Source organism: Pseudophryne corroboree, chromosome 11 (genome assembly GCF_028390025.1).
Source record: "Pseudophryne corroboree isolate aPseCor3 chromosome 11, aPseCor3.hap2, whole genome shotgun sequence".
Lineage (NCBI taxonomy): Eukaryota > Metazoa > Chordata > Amphibia > Anura > Myobatrachidae > Pseudophryne > Pseudophryne corroboree.
The window spans coordinates 16315759-16330087 of NC_086454.1; the positions used below are offsets into that span (position 1 = coordinate 16315759).

Sequence of the window (14329 nt, forward strand, 5' to 3'; positions counted from 1 at the left end):
CTTCCTCTTTGTAATAAATACATTGTAAAAATAGACGAAAAATGTGGAACTCTGCAGACGACGCAAAAGGTAAGTAAAATAATATGTGCGTGTGGGCCCTGTACCCAATATAGATACACCATTGACTGGTGTAGAACATTGATTATCTTGTTACAATAGCACCTGTAACGGGGTGGGATATATTAAGCAGCAAGTGAACGCTCAGTTTTTTAAGCTGATGCGTTGGCAGCAGGAATACGAGCGCGTGTAAGGATTTCAGCGACTTGGACAAGGGCCAAATTGTGATGGCTAGACGGCTGGGGGAGAGCATCTCCAAAACGCATGGTCTTGTGGGGTGGTTTCTGGTAAGCAGTAGTCCAAGGAAGGACAATCAGTGACAGGGCTATGGGTGCCCAAGGCTCATTAATGTGCATGGGGAGCAAAGGCTATCCCGTCTGGTTCTATCCCGCAGAAGAGCTACTGTAGCACATATTACTGATACAGTTACTGCTGGCTATGATAGAAAGATGACAGAACAGAACAGCCTCCAAATTCCTCAGATCTCAATCTGATTGAGCATCTGTGGGATGTGCTGGAAATACAAGTCTGAACCATGGAGGTCCCACCTCACATCTTACAGGACTTACAGGATCTGCTGCAACATCTTGGTGCCAGATACCACAAGACACCTTCACAGGTCTTGTGGAGTCCACGCCTGGATGGGTCAGAGCTTTTCTGGCAGCACACGGGGGACCTACACAATATTAGGCAGGTGGTGTTAATGTTATGGCTGATGGGTGTATAGATCGAAACATACTTAGAGCCGGATACAATGACGCCCGAGATCGCCGGAGGTGCGAGACGCCGACCGATCTCAGACTTTTTTGGGGCAATCACTTACAATACATGGTTGTGCCTTGTAAGCGAATGCCCCTTTAAAAAAAAGTCTAAGTTCGGCCAGCATCTCGCACCTCCAACCCATACAGTATTATGTATCGCAACAATAACAATATTTGCTTAATTTCCCGGAACTTTGGGAAGTCCCCACGGATCAATAGGTCACACTCCCGGATCCCACCCACATCCCAGAGTGAGGGCAGGATGGGCGATGCAATAATTGGAGAACTGCATCATCTTTTTGCCACTCCCTTTTCACAATCCTGATGCAGGGGGCTTGGCCACAATGATCACCTACATCTCCCCTCTGGCAAGTATGGTGATAACACTGCTACTACCGACAGTGAAGCTGTCACCGTTTTCATCGGAGGTAGGGCTTTTTGCTCCTTTTTATATAGGCACCTAAACTAATAAGGGAGCAATTCAATTTCGAGAGATGTGCAGCTGTGCATATCATTATGGTAGAGCAAACATTGCTCAGTTTATATAAGCAGCATTGCGGCAGCGATGTGGCACCATTATGAACAGCCCCACGCCATTCTGACGGCATAGTACCTTTAATGCTCAGAAATTAGAGATGTGCGTTGGACCAATTTTGCTGGTTTTTGATTTGGCTCTGATTCATCGTCCAGCTTTGGAATTGGATTTGCTTTTTTTTTTCTTTTTAATTACAAAACAAGATAAAATCACATAATTTAGGACTATTTTTTAATTTCCAGTCATTTCCAGTCAGTTTTGACCACCTCACAGCTCACAATATTGTTTTCACCAATATTGTCCAAAGGCTGTAGCAAGTTGGCAGGTTACTAAGTGACAGAGCAGTGGCACAAACACACAGCAGTCTATGAACCTTGCCACTGCGTACTGGGGTGCAGTGCACAGAACAGTGCAAACAATAGATCTATATATATTTTTTCTTTTTTCAACTTGCAGCTCAGTTAAAACTGCCTGAATCACAGGGCTATTAGATAAATGTGAACAAAGCGCACTAAGGTAAAGCAAACAGTACAAACAATTAAAAAAATCTTTCTACTTTTTTTAAACTTGCAGCTCTGTTCAAACTGTGTTGATCACAGGGCTTATAGATGCACGTGAACAAAGAGCACCAAACAGTACAAACAATAGAATATATATTTTATTTTTCTGTGTTTTTAACTTGCTGCTCGGTTCAAACTGCACGGATCACAGGGCTTATAGATGCATGTGAACAAAGCGCACTAGGGTAAAGCACACCAAACAGTACAATTTAAAGCAAAATATAGCGCAGCATACAGCAGCATGCCTCCTATAAGTCACTATACAGAGCACAGCCACTTGTGAATCTGGACACAGCACAGTCAGCATAGCAAAGTATAGCGCAGCACACAGCAGCATGCAGTGTGCCCCTATACACAGTCACTATATAGCACAGCCACTTGTAAGTCTGGACACAGCACAGCCAGCATAGCAAAGTATAGCGCAGCACACAGCACCATGCAGAGTGCCCCTATACACAGTCACTATATAGCACAGCCACTTGTGAGACCCTTGACACAGTACGCCCACTGCAGCAGAGTATAGCACAGCACACAGCAGCATGCAGTGTGCCCCTATACACAGTCACTATACAGCACAGCCACTTGTGAGACTCTGGATACAGACAGACATGCTGAAAGGCTGCCGTCATTTTATTCTTCCCGTTAGGCAAATCAAAATGTAAAACAAATGTTCACAAATCTTATAATTAATTGGGGGATATTCATAATAACAACTTAAGTCTACAGATAATTCAGAAAACCTTAATGAGGAATCCACTTTAAGTTTCCTATTTATTTTGTCCACTTATAACCACGTGTGAGAAAACATACGGTGAATGGGTTAATTAAAATAACCCACAAACCGCTGTTACCTTTGCCAAAACAAACCTGAAGACAAAGAAACTTGGCAAAGATATTATTTTTATTGCTGTTTTGTAAGGTTCCAGAGAGAAACTTAATGAACAGGGATCCTGGCAGTGAACATGAATGCGTCTACTGTACTGTCTTACTCTGTTCTGTACAACGTATGTATTTAGTAACAGTTTCTTATATATTTATTATTTATTAACAGTGTGCTATACAGCGCAGCATATTCCGTTGCACTTTACAATTAGAACAGTAATAGAACAAAACTTGGTAATCACAGACATAGAAGTCGGAGGGCCCTGCTCGCTAAAAGAGAAAGTAACATCAAGTTATGCAATAATGGATTCACAGAGTTGAGCAATTCTTTGCAACTGTAGCTGCGCGAAAATCCCTAGAAACTCCTATAGCATGTACGCACATAAGCACTATTGCGACTGAGTTGAACGGTATCAAAGGTGTCTTGGAAAAGTGCTGGACGTTCGTGGGCGGTGACTGCGATGCGGCTAATCAGACGCACAGAGAAGATCCATGGTCTGTCATGGAAGTGTCGCGGGTGCATTGTTGATACCGTCGCGTACAGAGACGCTGGCTGAATCACTCACATAGGAGGCCATACTCGGACAGAGAAACAGCACCTGCTGTCCATAGAACTGATGGCGCAATGGATGGCGATGTCTAAAGACGCATCTGTACGGACGCTGATTGCACATTTGGACCCATGGATGTGCTTGTGGGAAGGCGTTTGCATAAAGTCACAGACAGATGACCGCCAAAAGACACAGCAGCGCCCACATCTGTATCCCCCTGAATCAGGATTTATCAGTCATTTTGACTCGGAGGATCTGATTTTTAGCATAGTATAATAGAACGCTGTTTATCCGATAGCCAGTAATCTAAAGCGCCAATTATCTGAGCCCAGTATACCTGAGCCAGAAATAATATTTGACAGTATAACAGCCAATAAAAGCTAAATTGTATTGTAAAATTATGAAAGAAAAAAAAACAATTATTATCCTAAAAAACTGATTACTGAACTACCTTTTGTCCCAATTAGTTTCATAATTAAGCCCCATTGACTGTCCAGCCTTTGTTTAGGTAGGTATCTGCAGTGTGTGGTAGAGGCCCTTGCAGGACTGACTGTATAATATTAATAATGTCTGTACACCCAGCAATTCAGCCACGCAGACGTTACCACCTCCTTCCCCAAACAAGGCTCAGCGTTTGCGGCTGTCTGGGGTTTGTTTGGAAATTCAAGAGAATTTCCTTTTCAGCAAGGCAACCTCAACCACAGGGACAAAACATCGGTTGCATGAGATTCAGGTAATTCCCTGCTAAACAGAGGCATAATCTGAGAACATTATATTGTGGAATAGAGCAGGGGACCATGTCATATAGGTTTATTTATTTGGGGGAGATCTAAAAAGTCTTGGACAGAGATAAAGTGGAGAGAGATAAAGAACAATCGACTTCAAACTGCAATGTGTCATCTTGCAGGAAATCGCTTACCACATGCGTACGCATCACGGCAATGGCTTCCCGCAGCCTGCCATGAGTGATTGCGGCATGCGTACGCACCATGCATTCCAATGGAGGCGAGTTGCGTTTGCCGTGAATAGGATGCAAGTTGAAAATGGACACAAGTGTCCTTTATCTCTCTCCACTTTATCTCTCTCCAAGGGGCGTATTCATTATAAAAATTACTACCTCACAATGCGCATGTGCCTCCCCCCTTCTCCCGCCTATTGCTCTGGCAGTGACCTAGTGAATAGTAAAGGTTTACATAAGAGCTGCAGGTCATAGATAGGCTGCCAGACTCTGGAGGAAATGCGGTCAGCTGTCGAGATCCAAAATAGAGACGTCCTTGCATCAGCACCACAGTACAACTAAAAACCTGACCTGTGGGACAGTTACTGTAAGTGATGAGTCACTTAGTGCATGAAACAAGTTTGAAAGTCCAATTTATGACACCATCCAGTTTTCCCCATTCATGTATCTCTTATATACCTGCTAAAGGTGTCCCCATCTAGGTATCTGCCCTGTACCTGTTACAGGTGTCTTTATCTAGTTATCTCTTATATGCCTGGTGCAGGTGTCCCCATCCAATTATCTTTCCCCTGCTACAGGTGTCTCCCATTATCCCCTACAAGTGTCCTCTTCCAGGTATTATCAATGATCCCTGTTACAGGTGTCCCCAAGCAGGTAACTCACATTACCTTACTACAGGTGACTTCATTCATTTATCTCCCATATACCTGTACAAGTATCTCTCAAACACTGGCTACAGGTGTCCCCATCCAGGTACATGTATCTCCCATCATCCCTGCTACAGGTGTCCCCATCCAGGCACACGTATCTCCCATAATCCCTGCTACAGGTGTCCCCATACAGGTACATGTATCTCCTATCATCCCTGCTACAGGTGCCCCCATCCAGGTACATGTATCTCCCATCATCCCTGCTACAGGTGTCCTCATCCAGGTACACGTATCTCCCATCATCCCTGCTACAGGTGTCCCCATCCAGGTACACGTATCTCCCATCATCCCTGCTACAGGTGTCCCCATCCAGGTACACGTATCTCCCATCATCCCTGCTACAGGTGTCCCCATCCAGGTACACGTATCTCCCATCATCCCTGCTACAGGTGTCCTCATCCAGGTACACGTATCTCCCATCATCCCTGCTACAGGTGCCCCCATCCAGGTACACGTATCTCCCATCATCCCTGCTACAGGTGCCCCCATCCAGGTACATGTATCTCCCATCATCCCTGCTACAGGTACCCCCATCCAGGTACATGTATCTCCCATCATCCCTGCTACAGGTGCCCCCATCCAGGTACACGTATCTCCCATCATCCCCGCTACAGGTGTCCCCATCCAGGTACACGTATCTCCCATCATCCCCGCTACAGGTGTCCCCATTCAGGTACACGTATCTCCCATCATCCCTGCTACAGGTGTCCCCATCCAGGTACATGTATCTCCCATTATCCCTGCTACAGGTGCACCCATCCAGGTACATGTATCTCCCATTATCCCTGCTACAGGTGTCCTCATCCAGGTACATGTATCTCCCATCATCCCTGCTACAGGTGTCCTCATCCAGGTACATGTATCTCCCATCATCCCTGCTACAGGTGTCCCCATCCAGGTACATGTATCTCCCATTATACCTGCTACAGGTGTCCCCATCCAGGTACACGTATCTCCCATCATCCCTGCTACAGGTGCCCCCATCCAGGTACATGTATCTCCCATCATCCCTGCTACAGGTGTCCCCATCCAGGTACATGTATCTCCCATCATCCCTGCTACAGGTGTCCTCATCCAGGTACATGAATCTCCCATCTTCCCTGCTACAGGTGTCCCCATCCAGGTACATGTATCTTCCATCATCCCTGCTACAGGTGTCCTCATCCAGGTACATGAATCTCCCATCATCCCTGCTACAGGTGTACCCATCCAGGTACACGTATCTCCCATCATCCCCGCTACAGGTGTCCCCATCCAGGTACACGTATCTCCCATCATCCCCGCCAGAGCCGGCCATAGGCATAGGCAAACTAAGCAATTGCCTAGGGCATTTGATATGACTAGGGGCATCATCAGCTTCTGCTGATTAAAATGATATGCAGCATGCCTATATTTTGTATGTAGCATTTCATATGCAGATACAGCCACAGTCTCACACAATATATAGGCATGCTGCATATCAGTTTAATCAGCAGTAGCTGCTTGTGCATCCTAGCCACATAGCAATGCAAATAAGATGCATATTCATTAAAAAAAAGGTGCCCGACGTTAGCATTGAGGCAAGATTTGTGAGGACACATCTGTATCCAAGCAGAGGCAGAGCTCACAGTGTTAGTGGAAGTGTGAGTGCTGTGTGCATGTGAGTGGGTTGGTTGTGCAGTAGTGTTCAGAATATGTGTAAGCAGCATTATGTGTGTCATGTAAAAATGCATTAATAATGTGCAACATATGTGTAAAGGGCCACTATGTGTGTCATTATGTGTATAAGGGCATTAATAATGTGCGGCATATGTGTAACAGGGTACTACTGTATGTGTGTCATTATGTGTATAGGGACACTAATAATGTGCAGCAAATGTGTAGGGGGCACTATGTGTGTCATTATGTGTATAAGGGCATTAATAATGTGTGGCATATGTGTAAGGGACATTATGTGTAAAAGGGCATTAATAAAGGTTGTCATAATGTGTAAGGTGCATTATGTTTATAAGGACATTAATGTGTCTCATTTGTGTAAGGGGCATTACTATGTGGAATTGTGTATAAATGCATTACTAATGTGTGGCATTATGTGTATAAGGTGCTCTACTATGTGGCGTTGCAAATAGAAAGGGCACTACTGTGTCGTCTAATGTGAATAAAGAGCAATAAGGTGTGGTGTAATGTGAATAAGGAGCAATTCAGTGTGATGTAATGTGAATAAGGGGCTCTACTGTGAGGAGTAACGTTTATAAGGTAAAGTGATACTACTGTGGGATGTAATATGAATTATGGACACTATCGCAAGATAAAATGTGAATAAAGTTGCAGTACTGTGTGGCATAATTGGAATTGGGGTTACTATTGTGTGGCCATGCCCCTTCCCAGCAAGAAGATGCCCCTTTTTGGGCTGTGCGTCAAATGTGCAAACTGTTCCTATTTAAAATATAGGGGGTACAAGGACTGCTATGGGTGAGGGGTGATGGTGCTGGGAAAGAAGTGCAAGGTCAGAGGCAGAACCAGCGGTGGTGCTAGGGGGCACCAGCCAAAATTTTGCCTAGGGCAACATATTGGTTAGGGCCGGCTCTGATCCCCGCTACAGGTGCCCCCATCCAGGTACACGTATCTCCCATCATCCCTGCTACAGGTGTCCTCATCCAGGTACATGTATCTCCCATCATCCCTGCTACAGGTGTCCTCATCCAGGTACATGTATCTCCCATCATCCCTGCTACAGGTGTCCCCATCCAGGTACATGTATCTCCCATTATACCTGCTACAGGTGTCCCCATCCAGGTACACGTATCTCCCATCATCCCTGCTACAGGTGTCCCCATCCAGGTACATGTATCTCCCATCATCCCTGCTACAGGTGTCCCCATCCAGGTACATGTATCTCCCATTATACCTGCTACAGGTGTCCCCATCCAGGTACACGTATCTCCCATCATCCCTGCTACAGGTGTCCCCATCCAGGTACATGTATCTCCCATCATCCCTGCTACAGGTGTCTCCATCCAGGTACATGTATCTCCCATCATCCCTGCTACAGGTGCCCCCATACAGGTACATGTATCTCCCATCATCCCTGCTACAGGTGTCCCCATCCAGGTACATGTATCTCCCATCATCCCTGCTACAGGTGTCCCCATCCAGGTACACGTATCTCCCATCATCCCTGCTACAGGTGTCCCCATCCAGGTACATGTATCACCCATCATCCCTGCTACAGGTGTCCCCATCCAGGTACATGTATCTTCCATCATCCCTGCTACAGGTGTCCTCATCCAGGTACATGAATCTCCCATCATCCCTGCTACAGGTGTCCCCATCCAGGTACATGTATCTTCCATCATCCCTGCTACAGGTGTCCTCATCCAGGTACATGAATCTCCCATCATCCCTGCTACAGGTGTACCCATCCAGGTACACGTATCTCCCATCATCCCCGCTACAGGTGTCCCCATCCAGGTACACGTATCTCCCATCATCCCCGCCAGAGCCGGCCATAGGCATAGGCAAACTAAGCAATTGCCTAGGGCATTTGATATGACTAGGGGCATCATCAGCTTCTGCTGATTAAAATGATATGCAGCATGCCTATATTTTGTATGTAGCATTTCATATGCAGATACAGCCACAGTCTCACACAATATATAGGCATGCTGCATATCAGTTTAATCAGCAGTAGCTGCTTGTGCATCCTAGCCACATAGCAATGCAAATAAGATGCATATTCATTAAAAAAAAGGTGCCCGACGTTAGCATTGAGGCAAGATTTGTGAGGACACATCTGTATCCAAGCAGAGGCAGAGCTCACAGTGTTAGTGGAAGTGTGAGTGCTGTGTGCATGTGAGTGGGTTGGTTGTGCAGTAGTGTTCAGAATATGTGTAAGCAGCATTATGTGTGTCATGTAAAAATGCATTAATAATGTGCAACATATGTGTAAAGGGCCACTATGTGTGTCATTATGTGTATAAGGGCATTAATAATGTGCGGCATATGTGTAACAGGGTACTACTGTATGTGTGTCATTATGTGTATAGGGACACTAATAATGTGCAGCAAATGTGTAGGGGGCACTATGTGTGTCATTATGTGTATAAGGGCATTAATAATGTGTGGCATATGTGTAAGGGACATTATGTGTAAAAGGGCATTAATAAAGGTTGTCATAATGTGTAAGGTGCATTATGTTTATAAGGACATTAATGTGTCTCATTTGTGTAAGGGGCATTACTATGTGGAATTGTGTATAAATGCATTACTAATGTGTGGCATTATGTGTATAAGGTGCTCTACTATGTGGCGTTGCAAATAGAAAGGGCACTACTGTGTCGTCTAATGTGAATAAAGAGCAATAAGGTGTGGTGTAATGTGAATAAGGAGCAATTCAGTGTGATGTAATGTGAATAAGGGGCTCTACTGTGAGGAGTAACGTTTATAAGGTAAAGTGATACTACTGTGGGATGTAATATGAATTATGGACACTATCGCAAGATAAAATGTGAATAAAGTTGCAATACTGTGTGGCATAATTGGAATTGGGGTTACTATTGTGTGGCCATGCCCTTTCCCAGCAAGAAGATGCCCCTTTTTGGGCTGTGCGTCAAATGTGCAAACTGTTCCTATTTAAAATATAGGGGGTACAAGGACTGCTATGGGTGAGGGGTGATGGTGCTGGGAAAGAAGTGCAAGGTCAGAGGCAGAACCAGCGGTGGTGCTAGGGGGCACCAGCCAAAATTTTGCCTAGGGCATCATATTGGTTAGGGCCGGCTCTGATCCCCGCTACAGGTGCCCCCATCCAGGTACACGTATCTCCCATCATCCCTGCTACAGGTGTCCTCATCCAGGTACATGTATCTCCCATCATCCCTGCTACAGGTGTCCTCATCCAGGTACATGTATCTCCCATCATCCCTGCTACAGGTGTCCCCATCCAGGTACACATATCTCCCATTATACCTGCTACAGGTGTCCCCATCCAGGTACACGTATCTCCCATCATCCCTGCTACAGGTGCCCCCATACAGGTACATGTATCTCCCATCATCCCTGCTACAGGTGTCCCCATCCAGGTACATGTATCTCCCATCATCCCTGCTACAGGTGTCTCCATCCAGGTACATGTATCTCCCATCATCCCTGCTACAGGTGTCCCCATCCAGGTACACGTATCTCCTATCATCCCTGCTACAGGTGTCCCCATCCAGGTACATGTATCTCCCATCATCCCTGCTACAGGTGTCCCCATCCAGGTACACGTATCTCCTATCATCCCTGCTACAGGTGTCCCCTTCCAGGTACACGTATCTCCCATCATCCCTGCTACAGGTGTCCCCATCCAGGTACACGTATCTCCCATCATCCCTGCTACAGGTGTCCCCATCCAGGTACATGTATCTCCCATCATCCCTGCTACAGGTGTCCCCATCCAGGTACATGTATCTCCCATCATCCCTGCTACAGGTGTCCTCATCCAGGTACACGTATCTCCCATCATCCCCGCTACAGGTGTCCCCATCCAGGTACACGTATCTCCCATCATCCCTGCTACAGGTGTCCCCATCCAGGTACACGTATCTCCCATCATCCCTGCTACAGGTGTCCCCATCCAGGTACATGTATCTCCCATCATCCCTGCTACAGGTGTCCCCATCCAGGTACACGTATCTCCCATCATCCCTGCTACAGGTGTCCTCATCCAGGTACACGTATCTCCCATCATCCCTGCTACAGGTGTCCCTATCCAGGTACATGTATCTTCCATCATCCCTGCTACAGGTGTCCCCATCCAGGTACATGTATCTCCCATCGTCCCTGCTACAGGTGTCCTCATCCAGGTATTCCATTTAGATAGTTCTGAGACATATTCTATAGCATGACAACTTGTTGATGACGTTGGCCCAGACACCTATTTAGACCTATTTACAGCGCTACCAATATTTTCATAAGGTCCAGGAGGTGGGTTCAGAGGTTACAGGAGGTGGGGTCAGAGGTTACAAGCCCTCAGGGCACAGATAGTACACAGGGAAGAGTGTGTGAAGCCACAGGCATGACTACAGGCTGCTAGGCAACACGTTTCCATTGCTGCTGCTAAGCGTGTAACAACGACTGAGAGCCCTATATAATATAACTCATACAATAGTGAGCAGGGAAATGAGAGCTATGTACAACACACGCCTGTCTGTCACTGTGTCAGCCCTTCCCTGGCTAACACCAAGCGGAGCAATAATAATCTTAGATTATGGTCTCAGATATCCACCGGTTTCCAACAATGCTGTTATTGTGTGTGTACAGTACTGTGCACATACAGGCCCTCATTCCGAGTTGATCGCTGGCTGCTTTCGTTCGCAGCGCAGCGGTCAGGCAAAAAATAGCCAATTCTGCGCACGCGCATCGTACTTTCACAAAAGCTGATGCAGTTTTACACAAGCTCTAGCGACGCTTTTCAGTCGCACTGCTGGCCGCAGAGTGATTGACAGGAAGTGGGTGTTTCTGGGAGGTAACTGACCGTTTTCGGGGAGTGTGTGAAAAAACGCAGGCGTGCCAGATAAAAACGCATGAGTGGCTGGAAAAACGTAGGCGTGGCTGGGCGAACGCATGGCGTGTTTGTGACGTCAAAACAGGAACTAAATAGTCTAGTGATCGCTAGCTAGGAGTAGGTCAGGAGCTGCTCAGAAACTGCACAATCTTTTTTTGTAGCCGCTCTGCGATCCTTTCGTTCGCACTTCTGCTAAGCTAAGATACACTCCCAGAGAGCGGCGGCCTAGCGTTTGCACGGCTGCTAAAAGCAGCTAGCGAGCGAACAACACGGAATGAGGGCCATGGTGCTGCATGTGTGCAGTGCTGTGCGCGTATTGGGGCTAATTCAGACCTGATCGCTCGCTAGGGTTTTTTTTGCAGCACTGCGATCAGATAGTCGCCGCCTACAGGGGAGTGTATTCTTGCTGTGTAAGTGTGTGAACGCATGTGTAGCAGAGCTGTACAAACAGATCTTGTGCAGTCTCTGCGCAGCCCAGGACTTACTCAGCCGCTGCGATCACTTCAGCTTGTCCGGGACCGGAAATGACGTCAGACACCCGCCCTGCAAACGCTTGGACACGCCTGCATTTTTCCAACCACACCCTGAAAACGGTCAGTTGCCACCCACAAACGCCCTCTTCCTGTCAGTCTCCTTGCGAACGGCTGTACGAATGGATTCTTTGCACAAACCCATCGCTGAGCGGCGATCAGCTTTGTTCCCACGTGATGCGCCTGCGCATTGCGGTGCATACACATGCGCAGTTCTGACCTGCAACAAACACTAACAAGCGATCAGGTGTGAATGACCCCCATAGTGCTGCGTGTGTTTACAGTGATGTGTGTGGCACACTGACATGTGGGGGGACGCCCAGCACAGGGCTCGCCCGCCTCACATGTCAGTCCCTGCCCCGTCACACAAGTACAAAAGCTTTGTACTTCAGGAGTAGCTCCCAGCCAGGGCAGCTCCTGCACGCTGGTAGGGAGCTACTCGTTGCTACCCAGATCTCAGCGGCCGCGTGTAACATCACGCAGCCGCCACGAAAACGCACAGCACCGATTAGGTCTGAATCAGCCCCACAGTGCTGTGTGTGCATAGTGCTATGTATATGTACAGTACTGTGTGTGTACAGTGCTGCGGGTGTACAGTACTGCGGGTGTACAGTGCGGTACAGTGATATATGTGTGTACAGCGCTGCGGGTGTACAGTGATATATGTGTGTACAGCGCTGCGGGTGTACAGTGCGATACGGTGCTGTGTGTGTACAGTACGGTATGGTGCTGTGTGTGTGTACAGCGCTGCGGGTGTACAGTGCGATACGGTGCTGTGTGTGTACAGTACGGTACGGTGCTGTGTGTGTGTACAGCGCTGCGGGTGTACAGTGCGATACGGTGCTGTGTGTGTACAGTACGGTACAGTGCTGTGTGTGTGTACAGTGCTGCAGGTGTACAGTGCTGCGTATGCAGGGTGGGACTAGGCCACAGGGATAAATAGGCCTCATAGTGTTGGGGTAAGTAATCCTTGTAGAACCCATTTCTCTGCTTATCCCAATATCTCTGCAATAGACAGTATGTTACATACACAGTGTATATAATGGGGGAATATACTTCTTACTACAGGTTTCTCCAGTAAAAGGAAATAAAATTCTGTTTGTCAGTGATATCACACACAGGCCCTGACTCACACACAGCTCCTGACCCACACACAGGCCCTGACCCACACACAGGCCCTGACCCACACACAGCTCCTGACCCACACACAGGCCCTGACTCACACACAGCTCCTGACCCACACACAGGCCCTGACTCACACACAGGCCCTGACTCACACACAGCTCCTGACCCACACACAGCTCCTGACCCACACACAGGCCCTGACCCACACACAGCTCCTGACCCACACACAGCTCCTGACTCACACACAGCCCCTGACCCACACACAGGCCCTGACCCACACACAGCTCCTGACCCACACACAGGCCCTGACCCACACACAGCTCCTGACCCACACACAGCTCCTGACCCACACACAGGCCCTGACCCACACACAGGCCCTGACCCACACACAGCTCCTGACCCACACACAGGCCCTGACTCACACACAGCTCCTGACCCACACACAGGCCCTGACTCACACACAGGCCCTGACTCACACACAGCTCCTGACCCACACACAGCTCCTGACCCACACACAGGCCCTGACCCACACACAGCTCCTGACCCACACACAGCTCCTGACTCACGCACAGCCCCTGACCCACGCACAGGCCCTGACCCACACACAGCTCCTGACCCACACACAGGCCCTGACCCACACACAGGCCCTGACCCACACACAGCTCCTGACCCACACACAGCTCCTGACCCACACACAGCTCCTGACCCACACACAGCTCCTGACTCACACACAGCTCCTGACCCACACACAGGCCCTGACCCACACACAGGCCCTGACCCACACACAGCTCCTGACCCACACACAGCTCCTGACCCACACACAGGCCCTGACTCACACACAGCTCCTGACCCACACACAGGCCCTGACTCACACACAGCTCCTGACTCACACACAGCTCCTGACCCACACACAGCTCCTGACCCACACACAGGCCCTGACCCACACACAGCTCCTGACCCACACACAGCTCCTGACCCACACACAGGCCCTGACTCACACACAGCTCCTGACCCACACACAGGCCCTGACTCACACACAGCTCCTGACTCACACACAGCTCCTGACCCACACACAGCTCCTGACCCACACACAGGCCCTGACCCACACACAGCTCCTGACCCACACACAGCTCCTGA

At 48.2% G+C, this 14329-nt stretch overlaps 1 protein-coding gene across 3 annotated transcripts in view; it reads right to left on the bottom strand.

Annotated features, from left to right (window-relative positions):
* Nucleotides 1-14329, bottom strand: part of EHF (ETS homologous factor) — a 60643-nt gene that overhangs the window by 26930 nt on the left and 19384 nt on the right. The window lies entirely within an intron of this gene.